Raw genomic sequence first — 23,733 nt, forward strand, 5'->3', positions numbered from 1 at the left:
GTGCAAAGAATTGCATTGCAGAATAACAACCTCATTGTTATGTACTACGGTAGCACGCTAATGTACACAGAGTAATGCATGAAGACAGGACATGCGCTATGACAGGTCATCGTAGGTGCTGTCTTCATCTTGTCTTTATAGTCATTACAATGCTGCCGTAGTGAAGCCTTCGAAACTTACTTTACGAATTGATGACGCACAATGTTCAATCGATGGTTAACGAGAACAAAACTAGCGCAGCAACTGTGTTCCACGGAAACCGTATTTACCACGATTACAGGTCCGAGAATACGATAAGAGCTGCCGTCAGGCCAGTGAATGTAGGTGGAGTGCGTGCTGCTGGAAGAGGCTGCATAGAACGCAGTGCCACAGAGCTGCGAAGCTCGGCAGATACTGCTCATCCAATACAGTTGATGGAATCCATAAAAGCTATTGCAATTGTGGCCTGTCCACAGGTACGAGTGGTAATTTCATTACTAATGCATTATCAATTACGTAATATACTTAGACCAGTGTTTAGGTGTACGTTCATCAAAAACAGGTTGTACAAATTTTACCATGGCGTTTCTCAATATTATATTATTGTTTTTGAACGCTAAACACCGCCGATAATATGTCCGTTACAATGCATCATTTCATCACCATCGATTCATCGATACACGTACAATAATTGTACTCATTTCTTGCTTTTATAATGTATGCATTCAGGGCAAATGTCAGTAAGCGAAAAAAAGTCACTCGCACTACGAATAACTGGGGCCTTTGGTAAACAAGGAATACATTCTAAACAGTTTGATAGAAACGATGAGGAACGACGCTCTTGCGAATGTCATTTATAACTGATTTTACCTTGTGTTATAAGCTTTTGGTGAGCGGGCGTAACACTTATCAAGTCGAGCGTGACGCTCACAGACAAAAAGTGGCAGAAAACTTCAAGTTTACCAAAACATCACAGTGCTATATGCGCGCGGAATGCATCATAAAATATGTGGGTATATTTTAGGCGCAACTGTAGAATCCATTAAAAAACAGCTGTTTAAGGTACACCGCTGATGCATGCAAAAATGTAAGTGTATAGCATACACTGCAACATTGAGAAACGCAGGCTTACATTCACAATTAAAAAAAAATATGAAAAGCTTGCCTTTTGTGTATAATGCCGCAGTTTTCATTCAACCTTCACCAGTCTTGTCATTTGCAAGTTTTAAGTTGTCATTAATTGTAATATTATTTTGTACATTTGGCCTTCTTTCGTATACCTGGGTCATTTCACTTGATAAACTTATGCTAATTATTCCAACGATGATCAAAATAAGGAAGGTACGGGAAAGACGGCTTGAAGATGGAACTTTACTATGCAAAGGAATTAAAATAGACCAGAAACACACTTGCTCCAGTTACAGACCCAACCAACAGCGTTTACGTATCGCTTCCGATGCTCAGTGATTTGAGCTACAGCGGCGATTGCATTGCATTGATTCTAATGAAGATTCATGATTTTGTAGCTCCAGAAGTATTAGCCAGCCCCAATGTCAGAATGGTGAGTGTGAATCACACTGTTGTGGCTGCCTCGTGGCACTTAGGAGATGTTCTTGTTACGAACTGGAAGCTGACTTAAAACTTAAAAATCCTCCTATGCCTTCACGAAAGAGCACTTGAAGGTGAAAGCCACTTTTTATTTCGCAGTGATGTATTTTCGTAGCCCACCACCGTGCGAAAGCTTTTTGCACCTTCTTGTGGCTTTGCATTCTTCCACAATCGGGGGCACCTCACCTGGTTTTGCATTGCCTCCATGATCGGCCTGCAATTGACTAAGTTATGATGACATCAGATGACGTCATTGCGCTACGGAGCTGTGCCCTCATAATGACATCGTGATCGCATCACATTTTTGTGATCTGTGATGCCATTATGACGTATATGATGACAATGTCACGCCAAGATAGGTTTTTCAACAGTCGCGTTGACGCCGACGCAGTTTGCTGATGAAATGTCACGTTTATTCGTACATCTGAGACCTTCGCCTACTGAACCCTTCTGTACAAAATACGCACCATCAGTATAGGAATGGCACACTCACTTTGGATTAAATAGGGGGCACTTGCACGCTCGATGTCGCACGCGGCTTTTATACCTCAATCTAGAAGCGTCACCTACAGATTACGGACCTCCGTTAGTTTTGAGCACTTGCTGTTTGACGCACTGCTCAAAACTTTTGGTCTTGCTAGTATATACGGAATCAAAGTATTGAATTGGCGTGCAATTGGTGACCCTAAAAAATTTATTTTCAAAGCCGAGAGATTTCACATGGTTTCTCGGCTGACTCCAAGGTAGGAACTCAGCCCGGTCAGCTGCAGCGACTGAATTAAGTTGTTTACTCTATCCTCCCCTTATTTTTGAAATTTCAGAAACGAGTGCTTTTCATGGTTTGTGTCCTTTATTAATCCTCTCAATAATAGTGTATGTGCGAGATAGCGACCTAGAGGATGCAATGCAATCAGAGTGCATTAGTTTATTTCAAAGAGAAAGAAAAGTGCACGGGATCATAGAAATATGAATGAGGGTGTTCAATCCTGCAGCCCTCATCGACCACGTTGGTCGTTCGATTTAAGTATAACAGTAGCTATATGCTACATGGCTAGGCGAAACGAAAAGCTATTTTGGGACGCTAGCAAAATACGTCTTTAATGTATCTACTTCAGTACCTCACACCTACGCATCAGCTTGAATATTTTGATACATGAAGGGGGCTGGAATGACGTTAAGTAAGCTTTGTAAGGAGTGACATGATGTATTTCCAGCTCACTGTGGTCATTCCTAGCGCGTGAGGTCATAAGTACTGGCTATATTAATGCTGATTCTATAGATTGTCCTACTTTACTTTGAGCCACATATGTCAACACTTACAGATGATTTCATAGCATTCTTTCAACACGAAAGCATCGCAAGATTCACACACATACATAAATACAGTCTTCGATTCAAGCCCTATAACAGGAATTTTCGTCGTGCTTGTATTGTCTATAAATGTAGGTGCTGTGGTTTGAAGCTAGAAGATAAGCGATTTTTCGCAATTGCCTTAATGTATTTTAGATAATGTCCAGATTTGTTTCAAAATTGCTGCCACTTTTCGGAGCATTGATGAAGGTACCGATTTGATGCCAAGTTGAATTGACTCATATCTGAGGTTTAACTTCCCAAAACAGCTATATGATATTCAGACATGCCGTAGTGAAGCACTCCGGAAATTTTACCATTTGGTGTTCTTGAACGGGCACCCAAATCTGAGCACACGAGCTTACAGCATTTCCGCTTCCATCTAAAATACAGCCGCCACGACCGAGACTTAATACCGCGACCTGTAGGTCAGCAGCTGAGTACATTAGCCATTAGACCCCCACGGTGTGGCGTTGCCAGGTTGGAGCCCCGTGTCCAAATCCTAGTAATTTCGCTGCACAACGCACCACTTACATTTGTTTTGATATTAATATGTCATATGGCGTAAATATGTCAGACAGGCAAGTAAGGGCCGGTAGTCGAAAGCGGGATTTACTAGTCACTGCGTTAATACTTATTACGTGTAAAATACTGGCTTACAACCAGAATGAAGATACAGCTTTGTCACCGTGTGATATTCAGGGCAGCTATAATTCAGATTTTCGTCTGCTTTCAGTATGAAGCCTTGGTAACGATTTGAATACGCAATGGTTACTGCAGGGTTGAGGAGAAGGGATTTTACCACACGACATGACTAAGCGCAGCTATGACAAAAAAAGCTTTATTTACCAATTTCGAAACGTATGGCCAAGGGAAGCCCATCCTGGTTGTTGTGCATTAAACCATATTTATAACATTGTCTAAAAACATGGCTGATTCTTCTGTCAAAGAGTTGGTATAACACGACTAAGAAACGCTTCCATACAGAACGATGAATAAACGCTACAGCAACATATTGCAAACTCACGCGAAAGAAAAGGCAGCTTGAAACTTGCATGCATGCTTCAAGTAGAAAACACGCATGAAATGAGCATGCACATGCCAAGTGTGAACAAACAACTGTAACAGTTTGACACTTACACGCGCTGACAACACGCACGAAACGAGCACACAACTATTAACAGAAAGAGCACGAACAACTGTTACAATTCTCACTTACTTTCGTTAACGTGGCCGCAGCAGTAAGAAAAAATGGCCTTCATGAACTCCCGATCCATAGAGTTTCTCAAAATTAACCAGAGGGCACTCTGGCGCTGCGATCGTTCAGCGACCATGGGAATGATGCGTAGTACACACATTTGCCTAGTCTTCGTACTTGCGGGTGGCGAATCGTACTTGTGGCTTCGTTTATTGCTGGTTACGGTTTTATTTTGAAAGAAAAAACGAACCCTTTTGAACATAGTGACTTGATTCGAAATGATAAACTTAAACAAATAAAGTCGTGAAGCGCAAACGTTGGACATTTGCTAATTTTTGTTTTTGTGAAAACACAGCTTCAAGCCACACGAACACACACGGAGCCAGAAGCAGGCCAGAAGTACGAAAATTAGAAAAATCCGTGTACTACTCATAATTACCATGCTCGATGAAGCGTCGTGTGTTGCAGCTCCCATATACACTAACGCCAGAGTTCCCTCTAGTGTATATTAAAAAACTCTATGTCCTGAACTATCAGTCTGATAAGTGCACGCGTAGGAGAGACACTACGCTCAAAAAAACGTGAGTGATGACGGCTTCTAGAGCGCACCCTCTCGCTACCAATAACCAAAACGTGCTGATGCTGCGGAGCTTTGAGGACCGCTAAAGGGCCAAACAGTATATGGTGTATGTACATCGCTTGTCGTAAGAATTATTGACAACGTCTTGCCGTGGTCTGATGTATAGCGCCACGCGCCGCTGAGTGAGATGTTGCGGGCTCGTCGTCTTGTGACAAAACGTTCCCTTGTTATTGTTGGGTTTTTTGCAATTTGTTATTCTATACTTTGCATCATCATATTCATGACGTAAATACTGAGTTAGTGAAACCGTTGTAGATATTCACATAAAACTCTTTCGTGTTGCAATAAACATTGTGCAATTATGTATAGATTACCTTAAGATTAAAATGCAACAATTATTAGGCATTTCACGCATGTGAAAATGGAGCAAGAAAGTGTTAATTCCAAGTAGTGGGCTCCGTTTAGCTGGTAGTCTATGCAGTATTCACCAGGCATATGGTACTAGGTAACACGACAGTGCGGTAATATTCGCGTTCACATTGTCACTTTCGGTGCCTCCTGCCACCTTACGATTTCAAGCAGTTGCAATTATAGCGTTGCTTCGCTGACAGAACACTTGCGAAACCACGTGAACGTGAATAAACCATCACGCACCTATACTCTAATGTGACATACTTCCTGAAACAGTACATTTTTAAGTTTCCAACCAAAATTGTCATCGATTTGAATCGGCTGTTAAAATTTCACAGTAAGGAGGGGGATCCCAAGGGAGATCAGTTTTTGAAAGAACTCGATATAGTCTCTTCTTTGGGTAAAACTTTGAAAACTTAAAGTATGCTGGTCAGAACGTGCTCGCCAACCCTGTTGATTCGACAGTGATATTGTACAAAGTGCTCTGAAATCACGCATAGGGAAACTATTCATGCGCAAAGCATATAATCGAACAGTAGATTGTTCAACTTCACATTCAGCACTTAACCGTACAAACAAAACCTTCCACTGCAATCGTTCCGTTCTCTCAGGCGAATTATGCACACTAGTTACTCTTCTAGAATGTAGACCTATTGTTACTGCGATGTCATAAATAATGCCATCAACAGCATCGCAGGCATGCGCGAGCAGCCGTTAAGCAGTTTTGAAGTGGTTACAGGAAATATATGTTTCTCTAGGTGGCAGCACACAGCGAAACCTTTCATGCTTCAGCATCATACGAAGAAATCTTTTCTGGTGATTCTTGATGCTGTTCTGTACCACGCCTTAAAGACTGTGATCGAGATCACGGCATTAGCCGCAAGGACTAGCCGGAAGAAAAAAAGTCTGCCTCTACGTCAACAGCACCCACAGTGCTCGGCTGCTCACCCAAATGTAGCGGCTTTAATTCTGGTCTCGGTGGTTGCATTTCAGTCGAGACGAGTGGGTAGAGGCCCGTGTACTCTCTGATGTCATAGGAAATAAAGAATATCATAAGGTAAACTTTTTCGGAGCCCAACACTACACTGTCTCTCACATGGTGTCATGCTTTGGCAGATTCGTAACCCTTCCGATAATACTTTCTGCTCCTCCATGCGGAGCTAGTCTCTTCTATTGGCAGATTGAGAGTGCTCCCTCCATCGAGATGGAGAGTGTTCCATTAGAATATCTGAAGCATCTCCGTCCCGAAATCCACTCCACGGAGCAACTTTTTCCTCTCCGAATAAATCAGTAGATTTGACCGGAAGTGGCTAGCACCCCGTGCATGAAACCTTTTGAAACAGTGCCAAGTTTGGGTGAGCCGACAGACACCAGTGGCGTGACTTGCGCCTCGTGTCAGAGCTCACGATTTGCTAGTGTCGCTGTGTCAACCATGCCCACTCAAGGAAGAAGAGAGACGCACGCATGGCATTCCATTTTGAGCCTGCCATTTGCTCCTGAGAGAGTGCGTGTGATCCGTAGGTAGACTCTCTTCTGTTGCCCTCCGCCATAGCGGAGTGCTTCAGCGCAACGTTCGTGGGTTACTTCAAATGAAACAATATCAATGAAGCCAATAATCATATTTTATGTTTGGGTAGAAAACCGCTAATACTGTTAATAATATGAAGCAAAGCAACTCACTGCGGCTTCTTGTTGGTAGTTTTGGGACGTTAAACCCCACATATCAATCAACTCTTGTTGGTAACAAGAAAATCTAATAACATAGAAATTAGCTTGCTGTATGCCTTTCTTTTTTCAGCAGCCCACGTGCTTTAATAGAAATTCGCGGCATAGAAAAATAGTCGGCACTACCACCCCACGTTGATGCATATTCTTCTTGTCTCCATGTCGGCATATTTTTGCCCCGCTTAGCCTTGAACATGGCAGCTGCTACATGCAACCAGATTTTGCATAAGTGATAAATATATATAGTGAGCAGATAGTTTAATCAATCCACTGAAGTCAGTCTCACCTTTTGTATTTCGTGTCCTTGTTTGTTCACGTGTACCTCATGATATAAAATGCAATTACTAGGTCTAAATTGTTAAAAATATACTCATGAGTATTATATACGCCAGAGTGTCAGTGCTTCCGAGATGGCAATAAAACACAAAACTAGAAACTTCACCTATTTCTAGCATCTGCCATCATTGAATACCTCTTAGTGCGAAAAAATTTAAAAATATACTCTTGTGATATATACGCCAGAGTGTCAGTGCTGCCGAGCAGGCAATAAAACACAAAACTAGGAACTGAACCTATTACTAGCCTTGCCGTCATTGAACATATCTTAGTGCTAAAAAATATCAAGTACTTCGAGATAAGTTTACTTACATCCTAAATATGTTCTTACACACCTATCCAAATTGACCACATGTTATCAGCGTTTTGGATTGTTGATTTACTTGTTAAATCAACTTAAATTTGTTTTTGTGCACCAAGCACTTTTTGGTAGTGAGCCCAGCTACTCAACTTTCAAATCAATTTGAATTCACCCGTTTTGAAAACATAAAGGTTTTCGACAGAACTTCCTGCGAACAAATGTGTGTGTGTTGTTGGAAATATACCATAGGCTTGCGAATAGGACAAAAGTGGGTGCCCTTCGGAATTATGCTACGTAACATCTAAGTTATGCAATAAAATGAAGCTTTGCAAGTCAAATGCTCAATTAACGTGTCAGCTTTGCAAGTTGCCAGAAATGTACGCCTGCTCCTCGATGAAGAGTGGTTGCTCGGAGTCAGAGAAAGTTTGTTCTAAAAATATGTCCGAAAGTGTGCTGCTTGTTGAAAGTGTCTAGATGGCCTTCTCATCATGTTTCCGACAGCTTTGGACTTGCTTGTACTGCTATATCAGACACAGGGTCGCATCTATTGTGTAATTAGCCGCTTCCCTGACGTCGTCGGCACGCCCGCATAGGTTTGCACAAGCGCTGAAAAACACACGCACCACTCAAAACTACCTTGACCCACACCTGAATTGGGTGATGACGAGCGCACAGTTTGAGGGTGACAGCACCTCAGCTTCAAGTTTTATGGCAATAATGTTTTGCGTCAGCCTGGCACATCCACCACCGTTCATTGATTTTTGTTTGCCGCCACAGGGTGTCTCCCCCACCTCAAGTGCGTAGCTGCCAACCTTCGTGCACAACCAAACAGCTACTCTAGTTACTTATGAAGTCGACACTTTGCTAGAGAGCGGTGTTGCCGGCGCCGGCTGCAGAGCTTCTCTCAACAACTAAATGGCCATCGGAGCACATCTTGGCCTTGAATACGGAGCAGTGAGAAACGTTTCAGAACTGCGTGCGATACTGTTCTTTTACAAATACGATGTACAAACGATATACAAAACGCTATGAAATATGCTTTATTGCATAATCGTGTGAGTGCATATAGGTGCATATTTCAACCTATGTAGAGTGAGCTTTCTCATGGAAAGAAGTAACACTAGACGTAATAGCAAAGTTCATTTGATAGACAGAGAATAAATTTTCTTTGAGCAAAGGCATTGCGCGCACAAGATGGGCGGCCTCATTATTCCAGGTTGCCGCGGGTCTTCGCCATCTTCCGCGCCCGTTAAACCATGCTGCGTTCATTCTTAGGCCCTGGTCTGATAACTTGGCCATGTCATTTATAAAGGAATCAATCCCATCCGGGGCATTCGTCTATATTAAAAGCCCTAAAGACTCTTAGCGCAAAAAGAATTTCACTGAATAAAGTCTACGAGCTTACTTGTGTCTCACTAAGTACACGCAATGCTTCACCACTTGCATTGAGCAATGACGCAGAAAATAGGTTTCCACTTTCGATGTCTGTTTCAATAAAACCATTTTTACATCCATCATATTACTACGGACCCAAGCCTAAAGGGGAGGTCAATCTCCTCCGATGCTTACCGTGCGTAGCTGAGCCGTGTCTGGGGAAAAGGGGATCCTGGTAGTTGAGCCGACGCCGGGTGATTGGACTTTTAAGGCCCCCCAGCAGAGGCAACACACACCTTTGGCCTCAGCTTCACGTAGACGGCACCCCTCGGATTACCCGGCCAGGGGAAATTGGCAGTCGCCTTTTTCTATCTCTCTCTCCTAACATATTCGACTTTTTCAGTTTTTTATTTTTCCTGTATACTTCTTCTTCTGTTCACTTCCAGTTTTCACGGCGGCAAAAGTTAACCGTGTGCTAAAGGCCTATCTTAGTCTAGGCGCATTGGGTGATGACAATGTTCTACAGCTGACGTCTCCAAGATTTCAGCATCTGCAAACTTGCAGCGGCCCCTCGTTGGGGTCAATGGTGGGTGGCCGCCAACGTCTCTTAAAAACATACAAATAGCATGCAAAAAGCATTTCTTTTCTTAGTGATCGTGCCGCCTCGAAGCGAGCACGCACTGAAGACATCAGTTTTTTCAACAAAATCTTCCCTCACTTCAACGTTATACACTGCGAGAAAAGCAACTGCCAAGGCAGAACTGTATCCCACGTCGAAGTTGCTAAATGCTTAACCAAAACACTCGGTGCCGAGTACAAGGTTACCGAAAGAACCGGTACACTGTGTGAACTCTGGTGCGGATCATGCCACATACTCACGGTCCTGTTCATTTTAAACAAAAAGAAAAAGAGATCATCAGAATAAAGGTAAAAAAACTATCACATCTAAAGAAGCACGAAGAAGAGCCTCGCCATTTTATGGCCCCACAATAGCTGATGTGGCGCGTCAGGGGGAAGCGCCACACCAGCCCTTGCCGCGCCTTAGGCCTGCGCAGAGCGAGCCATCGGCCGTGGCGCCTGCATCCAACGCGGCAGTATTTCAGTCTACTCCGGTTACTATTTAACAGGGACCACTGACACCAGAGTCCTCAGGTCTCAAAATCTCAAAATCTCATCTTTCCGGGCGAGGCCCAAAGTTCGAACAAGCAGCTCGCATGTGCGGGCATTCAGTGTCTCCTAGGAGTCAATGGGGTGCCGAAAGAGCGGCGTGGCTCTCTGGAGTGCGCTAAAAGAACTAAAATGCTGATAACGCGACCTGGTGACAGCCCTGTTGTTAAACTCAAACTTTCACCTTAAACAAATATCACTCCCTTAATGTACACACAGCACCATTTTACGTTCAAAATGGAAAGAAACAATACACTAGAACGTCAGAGGACTGCTTTAAACCTCGACGATGTCCAAGAACTCTCACAAAAACACTCAAATAAACTGCTGTGTGTACAACTAACTCACCTCAAATCCTCCAATAGAAATTTTCTATATGCTTACGTGATATTCCGAAAAGGCCGAGATGATGCTGTGGCGTCATCTGGATGCCTACTCATTATGGTTAGGGAAAGAGTGGCGTGTATACATTTGCCACTCCAGACATACCTTGAGCTGATGGCTGTCCGATCAGTTCTTCTAAACAAACTTGTCACCGTCTTCTGTCTGTACATACCTCTGCACCACCGTCTTGAAAGACGTGAATTCCAGTTTCTAATAGACGAACTGCCAAAGCCTTTTCTGCACTTTGGGGACCTGAATGTACACAGCGGTCTGTAGGGCGATTCTCACTGTCGTCTCGTTGAACGGTTTCTGTTCTGTTCCGGTGCCTGTCTGCTGAATAAGGAATAGCCAACGTACTGTAACGCGAACAAATTTTCCTCGTCTATTGACCTCGATGTCGTGTCTCCTTCACTTCTACCCCTACTGAAATGAAAAATCACAAATAATACTATTGGAAGTGATGATTTTTCTGTGGGGTTGAGTTCACCAACATCATATGAATATCCTCCACATGTTTCCAAATGGTTGATAAACAAAGCGCACTAGGAACAGTTTCACAACACTACCCGTTTAGGTTGACTGACATATGTAGGTTAAACCTAAATGACGCTGTGCAGTACTTCGCAGCTTTTCTTACTGACGCAATAGCCAAGTGCTTACCGTAAACATTTGGATTGCCTGGCAAGCGACGTGTCCCATGGCGGAACACTAAAACCAGTATTCACAAAATAACCTTGGCCTTACCTCGAGTTTTCCTCAAGTTTCTTTACGCTCTAGAAGCGTTATAAGGGCACAAAAATGTGAACTAGGTCAAAGATCACAGCAATACTTGTTTATGATACTGGCCTACTTTGTACATCAGGCGCAGTAAAGGCTTAGAACTGATGAAAAAAATTCGAAGTAAGGCTGAAGGTGGTTTGTGAATACGGGCCTTAGTCTCGGAATGCGCGAAAAAAAAACAGGGCATGGAGGCTCCTCCGGAACTCGCCGACAGCCGACATTCTTGACAGCTTTAAGAAAATGAGTTTTAGAGCAGAAGAACACGTCGGCAGGACAGAAGAAAAAGCTGGCATACGTTCTTATCAGGGATGAATTCATATTGTAGGCATTCATTAGGCACATCTACTATCTTTACACGTATTCATCATTATGAGTGGTCATCTATATCTGCTGTGGAGATTTGGCTTGTCTGAGTTCTGTGCCTTGGGCGTGGTCGCTTCGTCGTGTCTTCTGGGCCCAGTAAAGGTTGCCTTCTTCGTTATATCTCAATATACACAGGAGGTTGAAGTTCGGAACATGGTTGGTAGAATAGAAGGAATACAAGTGCACTCACTCCTACTCGTCAACACGCAAGGGGACAGCTTGGAAGATGAGGTGAACTTCCTGAGCGCACACTTCAACCGGGTGTCCAGCTTGGGACACTATACTGCCTCTCCAAAAAATAGAGAAGAAAAATAGAAAAGCTGAAACTAGAACACAAATGTACAAAATACGAGGCATAAAACCAAGCATTTAGCTTAGCTGAGCTCCAAACATCACTAAACTCCTGGAGTAATTCCGCCCAGGCCTTGATTGTGTACTGTATGAAGTGCTGAAAAACCTCTCCATCGAAACGCAAAAAGATTCTTTTTACAATGCTATCTCGTTTTCTGCCACTGACTCTACTTCCTGGAAAGAGGCTAACATGACTTCCATTTCGAAACAGGGCAATAATCCGTTTTTAGTTTCGAGCTATAGGCCTATTGCACTTACAAGCTGTCTTTGCAATCTCTTCGAAAAAATAGTAAACTGCCATGATGTACGTTTTCTTGAAATAAACAATTCGCGCGACCCATTCCAGTGTGGATTTCGCGAGGGTATATCCATCACCGACGACCTTGTTTGTATTGAGGCACAGATCAGAGAAGCTTTCGCCCACATACAATATTTTCTTCCTGTGTTGAAATAGTTTAAAATAGTTGAAAAAATAGTTGAAAGACTCCTGAACTGTTTTTTGAAGTCTAATTTCATGAACCTAATATTGGATGTAAGTCTCTCTGGCATAAATTGAGGCAATTGTTTTGTAGTTTTTTGAAGAACAAGCAGACTTTCACATACATTAAGTGCTTTCTATAATGTGCCCACTTCAGTGCGGGCCATTAATTCAAAGGTACATCAACTCATGTCATTGCTTCAAGCACGCGAGATTTATCGCAACGACTCTTTCCCGTTGTGATTCCCAAGTGCTAGTGTTGATATTGTTTATATCAACAGAGTATACACGGTGAGGCACTGCGTGTGAAGCAAAACATCATATTGAAAATACACTCTTGGTTTATATCGGCTCTTAGCCAATAGTACACCTGTGATGCATAAGTACGTACAACAGTGCCCCGCCATCCAAAACGAGTCAGAGCAGGCGCTAACGAGAGCGCCAGAAGCAAACGACAACTTGAAACTTCACCACTATACAGTCATAGTCATGCGCTGCTTCAGAATTTACCTTCCCTTTTCACAGCACTGTGGATTTTTCAGAAAATGTGGATTTTTACGAAGCCTGAGGGATAGATAATGAGAAATTGATATATAATAGAAAATAAGCAAGCGTGTCACTCGAACGCTTTCTTACACACGTGTTGTCTCTAAAAGTTCATATTGAAGTTAGTGTTTACTGTTTATATAGCAACCGAACTGTTCACATAGAAGTACAAGGAACCGTCAAACGAGTCTCTACGTAGGTGTACCTTGAGGTTTAAAACAGCCCATAAAGTGCCATATATGCAAGCGTTCACACGGAATATGGTACAGGTATTCAAGAAGTCAAACAAGAAGACATTTTGGCAGTGGCGGTCGTGGCAGCAGGAAGTCGAGTCCACTGAGCAACGTTCTTCTTTTGCGCAGGTGCTGACTTGTGCATATCGTGACAGTTGTCTGGTTCGGCTCTTCGGGCTATCGGGATATTCTCTGGATTTCTCGACCCGTCTACTTGGAATATCTGGTCAGGCAACGTCACTACCCTGTCGCTATAGCCACAAAGAACGAACTTTCTGCGCAAGCACGGACTGCGAGGACACCTATCGGAGACACTACTATGGCTCAACACTGTGCTCGTGTAGCCACATTTTGGCAGTGGCGGTCGTGGCAGCAGGAAGTCGAGTCCACTGAGCAACGTTCTTCCTTTGCGCAGGTTGGTTGTGCATTAATGGCACCGCTGATTTTTGCTTCTACTTTTGTTGTCGCGACTGCTGCTGCCAGTGGTTATTGTGCTGTAGTCACTGTTACGTTTATATGATGCCGTCAAATGCTGAGCTGTCACGCGAAGTGCAACAGCTTCGAGCCGAAATTGAACAGCTTCGTGAAAGTGTCTCTGCCATCAGCACTTCTTAAGAAGAAATGAAAAATAAGCATGAGCTTACCTCAGCCGATAACAAGTCTCTTCAAAAATCAAATGATGAACTGGCTGCTGAACTGGCTGACATGGAACAGCGATCACGACTTAACAACGTTGAGATAAAGGGTGCGCCATTAAAAAAGGGGGAGGATTCCGCCACCATTCTTCAGAAAATGGGTGATGTAATTGACTGTCCCATAAAAAAGGATGATATCGACGCTGTGCATCGCGTGCCAGCAAAAAAGGACACGAACATAATCGCGAGGTTTTGTTCTCGGGTCAAGAAGGATGAATTTTTGCGTAAAGCACGCAGGGCACGTCTAACAACCGAGTCACTCGGTTTTGCTCAGTCACAAGGTGCCAATGTGTACGTTAATGACCACCTCACACCCAACAACAAAAGATTGTTTGCACAAGCGCTCTCACTAAAAAGAGAAAAGCAATGGAAGTTTCTGTGGGTGGACAATGGTCGCATCAAGGTGCGAAAAACTGATGACAGCCGAGTTCACGTCATCGCCAGCGTGCAGGACCTCTCAGTAATGAGAGAATAGCCACTGTTAATGACCAAAGCGACTGTTACCTAAAGAGAAAGAATGCGGACAAAGATTACGTGACACTCGGAAAATTAGGCGCATTACTTTCCACGAAAAAGAATGGCTTGTCCTTCCTTCATCTCAACGTACAATCTGTGCGAAATAAAGAAGACCAAATAACCGCCCTTATTTCAACTATACGCTCTGAACCTCATGTTCTTATGATGACGGAAACATGGTACAGGGATGAATCTGAGGTTATAAGATCACCCGGCTATGAAACCTTCTTTTTGAATCGCCCAACAAAAATAGGAGGTGGTGTTTTGATGACGGCTAAAAACTCAGTAAAATGTAGGCTGGTTCACGAGTTTTAGCATGTCACTAATGATTATGAAATATTGACTGTACAAAGTGACGGTTTTGTTTATGGTGTTTTATACCGCCCTCCTAGTGGTAACAAGTCGAACTTCTTAGTATTCTTAGATACATACTTGCGTTGGGTTGGAGACACTGGTAGTACACTAGTTCTTGCAGGTGATCTCAATATCGACGTTGCAAAGCCATCAGAAAGTCAGTTAGAACTTTGTCAAGTTATTGAATCCATTGGGTTTTCTAATGTTATCACCATCCCAACCCGCATTCACAAAAACACTGCGACATTAATAGATATGTTCATTACTAACATAGAAGCTTCGAAATGTTTGTCCGGCGTACTAAGCGCACTCATCAGTGACCACCTTCCTATCTTTATGCTGATAAACGAAACCGTAAACTGTCCGCGAGCCCAACTCAGAGAACCGATAGTTATTCAAGATATTAATGAATATACACTGGCTGCATCGCAAGAAGATATCGTTAATCGATTGGTCAGGCGTGTATTGCGAGCAAGAACCTGAAGCCGCCTATGATATTTTCCATGACAAACTGATAAGGGTGTACAATAAATGCTTTTCGTACAAACAGCTCAAGCATACGCGCAAAGCCAAAAAAACCGTGGCTGACTAAAAGTTGTCTTAATGAAATAAAACGTAAAAATAAATTGTTCGAAAATTCCTGAAAAACAAGAACGAAGAAACGCTTAAACGTTTCGAAGCCCAGTGAAATAAAGTAAACAGCCTGTTGCGTTACAAAAAGAGAACGTACTTAAACAGCATCTTCAACAAAGATGTTGTGAATAAACAAGACTTGGCTTGGTCTAGCCTAAACAAATTTCTTGGCCGTAACGGTGATGACTTCAGGCCTACTGAGCTTGTGATAGACGGTGACGTTATTTGTAAGGATGATTTAGCAAACTTATTCAATGACTATTTTGTATCTCTAGCAAAGGAACAGTACAATTCAGCTTGTACCACATATTTGTCTGAGAGTATCTCTGAGAGCGCGTTTTTGGCGCCAACAACAGCTGGTGAACTTTCACATGCTTTTTCGTATGTGAAAAACAGCACGTGTTGTGACGCATATGACATACAGATTAAGCCCATCAAACACGTAATAAATATCATTGCTGAATTATTAGAGCATATCTTTAATCTTGCTTTTTCCACCAGAATTTTCCCACAAAAGTTACAAGTTGCAAAAGTGGTTGTGCTGTACAAAGGAGGAGATAAAAATGCACTAAACAATTACCGACCGATATCTATACTTCAAGTATTTTCAAAAGGTCTGGAAAAACTAATTCAAAAGCGTATGGTTTCTTTCCTAGATAAGCACCACATCATCACTCCTTCGCAGTTTGGTTCTGTCAAAGGCCGTACGACTGAACATGCTCTTTTAGAACAAAAAGAATTTATACTAAATGCTTTTGAACGCGAACTACACACTTTAGGCATCTTCGTAGACTATTCAAAGGCGTTCGACACAATAAATCACATTACGCTGCTAAAGAACAGTGCACACTATGGATTTCAAGGTGTTTTCTTACAACTCATTGAATCATACTTAATGTATCGGCAGCAGGAAGTAGTCGTCGGCAATTGTACCTCCAATTTACTAAAAATTTCACCGGGTGTACCACAAGGTAGCATATTAGGGCCTCTGCTTTTTTGTATGTACATAAATGATATTGTAAAAATTGACACGTCTGTAAAATGTATTATATACGCTGATGATACAACCTTGCTTCTTACTGCTGAAAGTTATACAAACTTAATTAATGACGCAAATGAGGTACTGGCGAAGTTGGCCACGTGGACATGCGTTAACTGTTTAAAACTTAACACATCAAAAACAAAAGCTGTATATTTCAGGCCGAAAAATAAACAAACCCCTTGTCGTGTCCCATTAAAACTTGGCAGTTCAGAACTTGAGATAGTAAAGCGTATTAAGTGTCTGGAAATAATTTTCGATCAACACATGTCTTGAAAGGCACACACTGAAAAACTATGTGGCACTATATCAGAATTTTGGGCATATTATCCCGGGTGCGTTTCTCGCTACCTAAGGCAGTTAAACTTCTCATCTATAAATCCCTGTTTTTATCTCACGTCAACTACTGTCATCTGGTTTGGGGTACGACAACTCTAACAAATATCCGCAAACTGCACGTCATACAGAAAAGGGCTGTTCGTGCCGTTGCAAATGCTCCATATCACAGTCACACCACTCCCATATTTCACGACATGAAGCTGCTACCTCTACCTGAATACTACCGCGCAATGTTTGTGAAACGCTACCAGGCAGGATTAAAAGGCGACAACCTTTTAGGAACCATTGCCAACCTAAACCACCGCAAAGTTCTTTATAACACGCGTTTCAATCACACATGGCTTATCCCGCGCACGCGCACTAACTACGGCAAAGAAATGCTGCGCTTCCTCCTGCCGTTTCACTTGAATGCCATATTGTCTTCCATTTGAGTGACTGTTCTGATTGTAAGTGTAGTAAGCGTATGGGCACATGCCCCATATTTTTTTTTACTTTGGCGCTAATCTTGCGATCTTCTTTTCTTGCATCGTTACACTCTCAAATTGATATCGTATGTGTAAGGAAATAATTACGGTCATTTCTTTGAGTTTATTACTTTTCAATCTTCATGCTTTATTATGCTTATGCTTTGTTATGCCTATGCTTATTATACTTTAGGCTTTATGCTTGCTCAAAATTTTGTACATTGTCACTGCAATAAAAGTGTTGCCTATGCTGCCCATTTGTAAGGGGTCATGGTCCCAGTCAAGCCCATTAGAGGCTTTTTGACCACGGCCCTCAGCATCCCGAATGTTGAAATAAATAAAAAAAACCGTAGTCTAACTATAAGCAATGCGGGACAATACGAACGTCTAAACAGCCCAAAAACACTTGCAATGCAATTAGATGCATGAAGGTTCCAGTGAGCCAATCAAGATATAACGGGTAAAACGCATTATAAGAAAATAAATGTATCAAAAAGCAGTACTCAGATATTGCTTAATGTCTTAAGGAAAGCTCTCACTTATACTTTGGCGTAGGAGTAAGTATTATTATTATTAAAGCGCCATTGCCATCTGTCTTTTCTGACGTAAAGTGTAAAAAGAAGCTTGAAAAGATTGAGTGCATGAACATATGACTTTCAAATGCAAGTCAAGCAGTCGCATTAAAGACTCGCCTTGCTATTGGCTTCTATTCTGTGTGGAATGAAATTGACACGTAAGGCATGGAGCGAAGCTTTACATACTTGTTTACAGCAATCGTTTTTCTGTTTCTGGCATTATTGACATTCACTACTAAAAGCCAGATGATGTTTCCGCTTCCATCAGTAGTAAGTACACTACTGTCACACTCGGCATCACACGTTTACACATTGCACACATATAAACACAATATATCGACGTCCCACACATTATAGCACGAGTGAATCAACGTATTTTCTGCCTTTTTAAGGTGGTGTACTGTAATACTGTTCACTGTTCAGCCAGAATTTGCCTATGAAGTAAAGAAAAGGAAAGCCCAGCAGCTACATTGTAACTCGAAGGGGCTTTTATGACATGCCTAAAGCGCTACCATGGGTATATAGACGACTATTACACATAATATACTAAATTGCTGTTTAGTCATCTAACTTTCGTCATAAATATGCTAGGTATCGAGAAAGTAAACCTATTTTATGCAGATGCATTGTTTTGACCTTAATAATTGCATTCCTTTTAAGGCACTTCCTTCCAGCCAGAAAATAGTCTCCGGCACCCACAGTAATGCGTGAAAGTTCTTGGTTTGTTAGAACTTGTTAGAATAATGAACGGAAATAGCCCTGCACAATGTACTTTCACGAAAGGCGCTTACGCCTTTGTACAGCTTTGCGTACAAACATACCGGCTACAGACCAAAAATAACAAATCAACGAAACAATGGCAATTAGCTTTTGTCTTTGCTGGTTTTAGCGCTTTGCTGTTTTTATCGGAGCATGCCGGGAAGTGGTCTATAGGACCCCCCCCCCCCTTTCATGCGGTGCTTGTTATGTCGGAACGACCAGCAGGTGTCTGAACGATCGGCTGGGAGAACACGCTAACAATGTTAGAAATGGGAAAGATGGTTTTCTTGCTCAGCACTGCACTGAGTGCAATTGTGTGCCCCTTTTCAAGGAGACAGCGACACTGTACAAGCATAAAGATGAGCGCACCCGAGTCATTGTCGAGACCGTGCAGATGGCACGCGAACAGGTGCCTTGTATTTGCAAGACCTCCGTGGCTCTGTCCGAGAGAGAACTAAGGTTCTTCGAAGGTTTCGGTGCGCGCAAGTAGTTATATTATCTCTACTTTTATGTTTTGTATTCATATAGATTTTTCTTTTCCGTTTTTCTGTGCTTTTGTTTTTGTTTTCTTTTACTCCTGTTTTGCCCTTTGTGCCATATGATTTTTGTCATATGGTTACTGTCTCCTCTATATATTTTCGGGCTTTGCGCAATAAACTCAGTTGGAAGTTAGCGCTCGTGTCTTTCGTGTCCTTCTTGTCTCTGTGTCGTCGTTTTGTTTTCGCACTATAACTATCGTAATACCCTCCGGCACCAAAAGCACCGACTCGCTGTATCTAAACAATGGCAGTAGTGACAATTGGAATTGTACACAGCTTCAAGCTCGCGATGTGAACGATGTCGGTGAAGAAATTAATCGATGTGGTCAAAGACTGTGATTCGATCTCATACGTCACGTCGGTCCCTAGACGGCATACACGGTATAATCTGGTGCACAAGAACAGCAGCTTTCCCCCATGTCTAACGCGGCTTGCTGGAGACCGAATAAGTACAAGTGATCCAGTAAGAAAGTGACCGTTTTTGTGGCGGCTATTAAAAACAAGGAGCCGTGGTTGCAGAACTGGCAATGATGTATATTTCATCAGGGCTAGCTCCACCTTCTCACCCCGTTCTTCTCTTTTCTACCTCTGCCACACCTCCCCCCATGTCCATGCACGACTTCTTTATTTTGAACATCCTCTAAGAGAAAGGGAAGGCAAGACACAATTTGTGCTGTCGCTTACAACTTTTACAATGTTTGTCCCGGCTAGTCCACCACGTAGTCAGTGACCAAACGCATGAAAAAGGCTCCGACCACTTTGTCTTGTCTGTGATGTAGTTACGTCATTGGGACAGGTGTTCTTGTGCTGTCACCACGTCGCTGACACCACTGTGAGATGAAGCATTTTGATGTGACCCGCAAACAATGCTCGCGCCTTCATCTCCATTGTTTTCACCTAGGTGCGGCGTGGTTACTGTACTGCAGACTCGATGTCCTGTAGGTCATTTACGGTAGCGTTTTGAAGAAAACTGCATGAAGTTCTTGGACGGCTGCAGCGAAGTTTCTTGCTGCGGCTCTAACCCTGTGCCTGGCTCTCTCAGTGGTCTGCGTGAATATTCTTGATAAGATGCTTGCGTGGCTAGATTGCGTGGTAGCAGTTTTGTTTAGGCTCCTTTTTTCCCGCGACTGCGCAAGCAGGCGTTTGGTGTGTCGCGACACCACGGACCCTAGACATTGGGGGGGGGGGAGGGGGAGGTGTCGACCTACTTCCTTGCTTCGCCGTGCGTGGCTTAGCCGTATTCATAGAAAAGGGAATACTGGGGTTGAGCCGATGCTGGTTTATTAGGCCCCCCCCGGCAGAGGCTACACGCCCCTTTGGCGCTGACTTCACGTAAATGGCACGCCCAGCCTCACCCACCCAGTCGAAATCAGCAGTGGCTTATTCTTTTCTCTCTCTCCCCTGATCTTCGTCTTTTTCTCTCCTTGAATAATTTCTGTCATCTCCTCATTTCTGTTTACTTTCATTTTCTAGGTGGCAAGGCTTAACCTTGTGTGTGTGCCCTCTCTTGGTCACCTAGTATTGTGTTATAGTAGATTATTACAGCTGGCGCTGGCTTGCCTTTTTATAATTGTGCTACTGCGTCCCCTTGTTTCGCTCCATGCTTGCTTGCTTGCTTGTTCCTTTCTTTTGTGGCTCTCACCCACTAAGGGGGATTGGCCAAGAAGCCGGTGGTTAATGCAAGTAAATACCTATAGATTTTTTAGATTAGGGGAATATGAACACTGTGTTTTGACTGTGAAATTCGCTCCATGGTGGGTGGCTAGCAAGGCTGCTGAATTTATAGTGTAGGCGTAGTCACCGACTCTTTTTTTATCAATTTGATGTGTCATCATCATTTGTATAATTCCTTTTCTGTAGATGCCATCATCACTGTGTGCCAGCTCGAGCTCGTCTCAAAAAAGCTCTTCCTCATTGTATAGACTTGTAGAGGCGAGAGAAGAGAGACGTGAGACGGCGTCGTAGGCAGCCGACGGGGCCGTGCCGATCGCGCCACTTTCTTCCACGCCTGAAGCGGAGCCGCGGTGGCTGTCCACGTCCGACACGCCAGGTGCGTGAGCTCGTTCTAATCCTCGCGCAGCTCGAGCTAACATCAGCTGCGCGAGAGGCGCGGCGCGGTGATTGAGAAAATGATGATGATGATGGTGGCCTTACAGGGCTCCCCCCCTAGCGCTTTGCGCGATTTGAAGGCATATGAAAAAAAGGCCATCGGTAAGCAGTGTGTCTCCGGTGGGTGACTCTGGGAGAAGCGCAAGGGACGAAGGGGGAAGTGCCGGGTCGCTGTGGTAGCCGACAAGCGGGTCTCACGTTGACCTGGCTGGACAGGCCGAGAGTGAACCGTGTGTCGCGAGGTCATGCTGCCAACGTCGGCAGAGGGCCGGCAGTGCGGGCCCTGATGTTGGGGTCGACGCAACACAGACCTCAAAGTCGAGTGGCGTCTGACGTGCCGGCATAGACAGGCGTGCCGACGCCCGCAGGAACGTGTCCCAACAATACCACCAAGTGCGCGGTGGGCAGTCGGGCACACGACCAGTGGTGGGACACCGCGTCGGACAGGCCGAGTAGGCGCCTGGGCCGTCATCAGGGCCGTGACCACAACCCGTGGCCGCGCAGCAGGGCGGCCCAAAAGTTGCCGCAATGTGTGACGCCAAGCACGCCGTCGTCGCCGACGTAGGGCAACGGGTGGCAGACACGCATGAGGCATGAGTGCCATCGCGGTTGTGACACACGAGCTGGCGTTGTGGACACACGTCTGGCCGTTGCCGTCCGGAGGCAAAAGCTCCGGGGAATGGCGGTGGTGGAACCCAGCCAGCGTGGGCTCGCCCGGAGCACTGGACGGGACAGCTGTGCTCGTGCAATGACCTCCGGCAGTCCGCGCACGAGGGCCGGTGTGCAGGTCTGCACAATTGATGGCTGCTTCCAGCCAACACCCCCCAGACTGCCCCACCGCAGGCGCTGCATGCCCGGTGAGCCCCGTCTGAAGCGGACCGGGCACGTCGTCCTCAAGCGCGTCAGTCACAGTCGCAGCGTCTTGGAAGTCTGGCCGTGGTTGATGGCTGGCGGCCTCAACCTCAGCTGCGGGAAACTGCGAGGACGATGGTGGTCGTTGCCGGCAGGACGTGCAGAACACTTAGGCTGGTCGACAGTCGCCTTCAGACATCGGGGAGGGTGAAGGCTCCGCAACCGGGAGGTGAATAGCGGGCGTGACAATGCCCATCGTCGTGGTAGCCACCAGGGCGTTCGGCGAAGTTGCCGTCGCAGAACCTGACGTGTCAGCCGTGCCGTGAGCCATGGAGGTCGGCCGAGACGAACCGGTGGTAAGCATGCCTGCAGCGTCGTCAGCCGAGGACGATGAAAACACGCACTTCGTGGTGGACAGGTTGTCGGCAGGAGGAACGACTTCAAGAACCTCGTCGGATCTGTGACCGGGTGCGAGACTCACTGCGCTAGTGGCCGGACCCAATGTGGAAGGAGACGTTGTCGGGGAAGTTAGGTCCTGGTCAGTGAAGACTTTCGGGCCGGAAGGTACCGCACGCTGTGACGCAGACGAAACCTGTAAGTCGCGGGTGAACGGCAGCGGGTGGTAGGTGAGGCCATAGCTGGCAAGCACCGCAGAGCAGAGGTCATTGTAAGGCTGCTGGCTGGATGTTGAAGTGCCAGAGAGATGACGCAACTCTACCGGAAGGGCGTCTTGAAGAATGGCGTGCATCAGCGGCTGGTCCGTGGCGCCATTCAACGCCAGAACGGCATCGAACTGCATGAACCATACCTTGGGGTAGGTCGATTGGAACGGCGGCACTGGCGGGCAGAGTTGCGGGAAGTTGGCAGCGGGCCGCTCGGCGAAGGGCATGTTCTCCGGGTCACCAATGTAGCGGTGAGAGAAGAGAGACGTGAGACGGCGTCGTAGGCAGCCGACGGGGCCGTGCCGATCGCGCCACTTTATTCCACGCCTGAAGCGGAGCCGCGGTGGCTGTCCACGTCCGACGCGCCAGGTGCGTGAGCTCGTTCTAATCCTCGCGCAGCTCGACCTAGCATCAGCTGCGCGAGAGGCGCGGCACGGTGATTGAGAAAATGATGATGATGATGGTGGCACTACAGACTTTATGGCCTCTTTTGCCAAAATTGTCTGATAGCCCTCCCTCAAAGAGGGGCCGCACTGAGGGAACACTGAAGGCCTTCCTAGAACACACAGAAATTTTACCACGCTTCCATGTAATTCATTGTGAAACACTAAAGAAAGCAAGAAGAATCTCTCTATTTGTCGTATCAAAATGCCTCACCAATACGCTTAGCCCAGGTTAGCACGCTGAACGCATGACTAGTGGCAAACTTCTCGAAATACAAAGCAAGTCCCAGTACGAAAATCTGTCAAAACTCACCTCTTTCAAAACAACACCTGTATCTGTCACAGCGCACCATTCCCTGAACATTTCACGAGGCATGGCATCTGATCAAGACCTAATTAACCTGACAGAGAGTGAGCTGCTTGATGGCTGGAACGAACAGCTTGTAACGCATGTTCAGAGGAATAAGATCAGGCTTGACAACAAAGAAACGCCGACAAAGCTCCTCATTTTAACATTCTGCACAAGCACACTTACAGAATATATCAAAATAGGTTACTTGAAGCTAAAGGTTCGACACTACATTCCCAAC

At 44.7% G+C, this 23,733-nt stretch overlaps 1 protein-coding gene across 1 annotated transcript in view; it reads left to right on the forward strand.

The window, feature by feature from the left end:
• The first annotated feature begins 289 nt into the window (after positions 1-289).
• Positions 290-23,733, forward strand: part of LOC142764869 (U-scoloptoxin(18)-Er1a-like) — a 79,993-nt gene continuing 56,549 nt past the window's right edge. The window contains exon 1 of the mRNA XM_075865410.1: positions 290-455. The gene's annotated coding sequence lies outside the window, so the exon portion shown is untranslated. The remainder of the gene's footprint in view (positions 456-23,733) is intronic.

The sequence above is a fragment of the Rhipicephalus microplus genome, chromosome 6, assembly GCF_043290135.1.
Source record: "Rhipicephalus microplus isolate Deutch F79 chromosome 6, USDA_Rmic, whole genome shotgun sequence".
In the NCBI taxonomy this organism is placed as follows: Eukaryota; Metazoa; Arthropoda; class Arachnida; order Ixodida; family Ixodidae; genus Rhipicephalus; species Rhipicephalus microplus.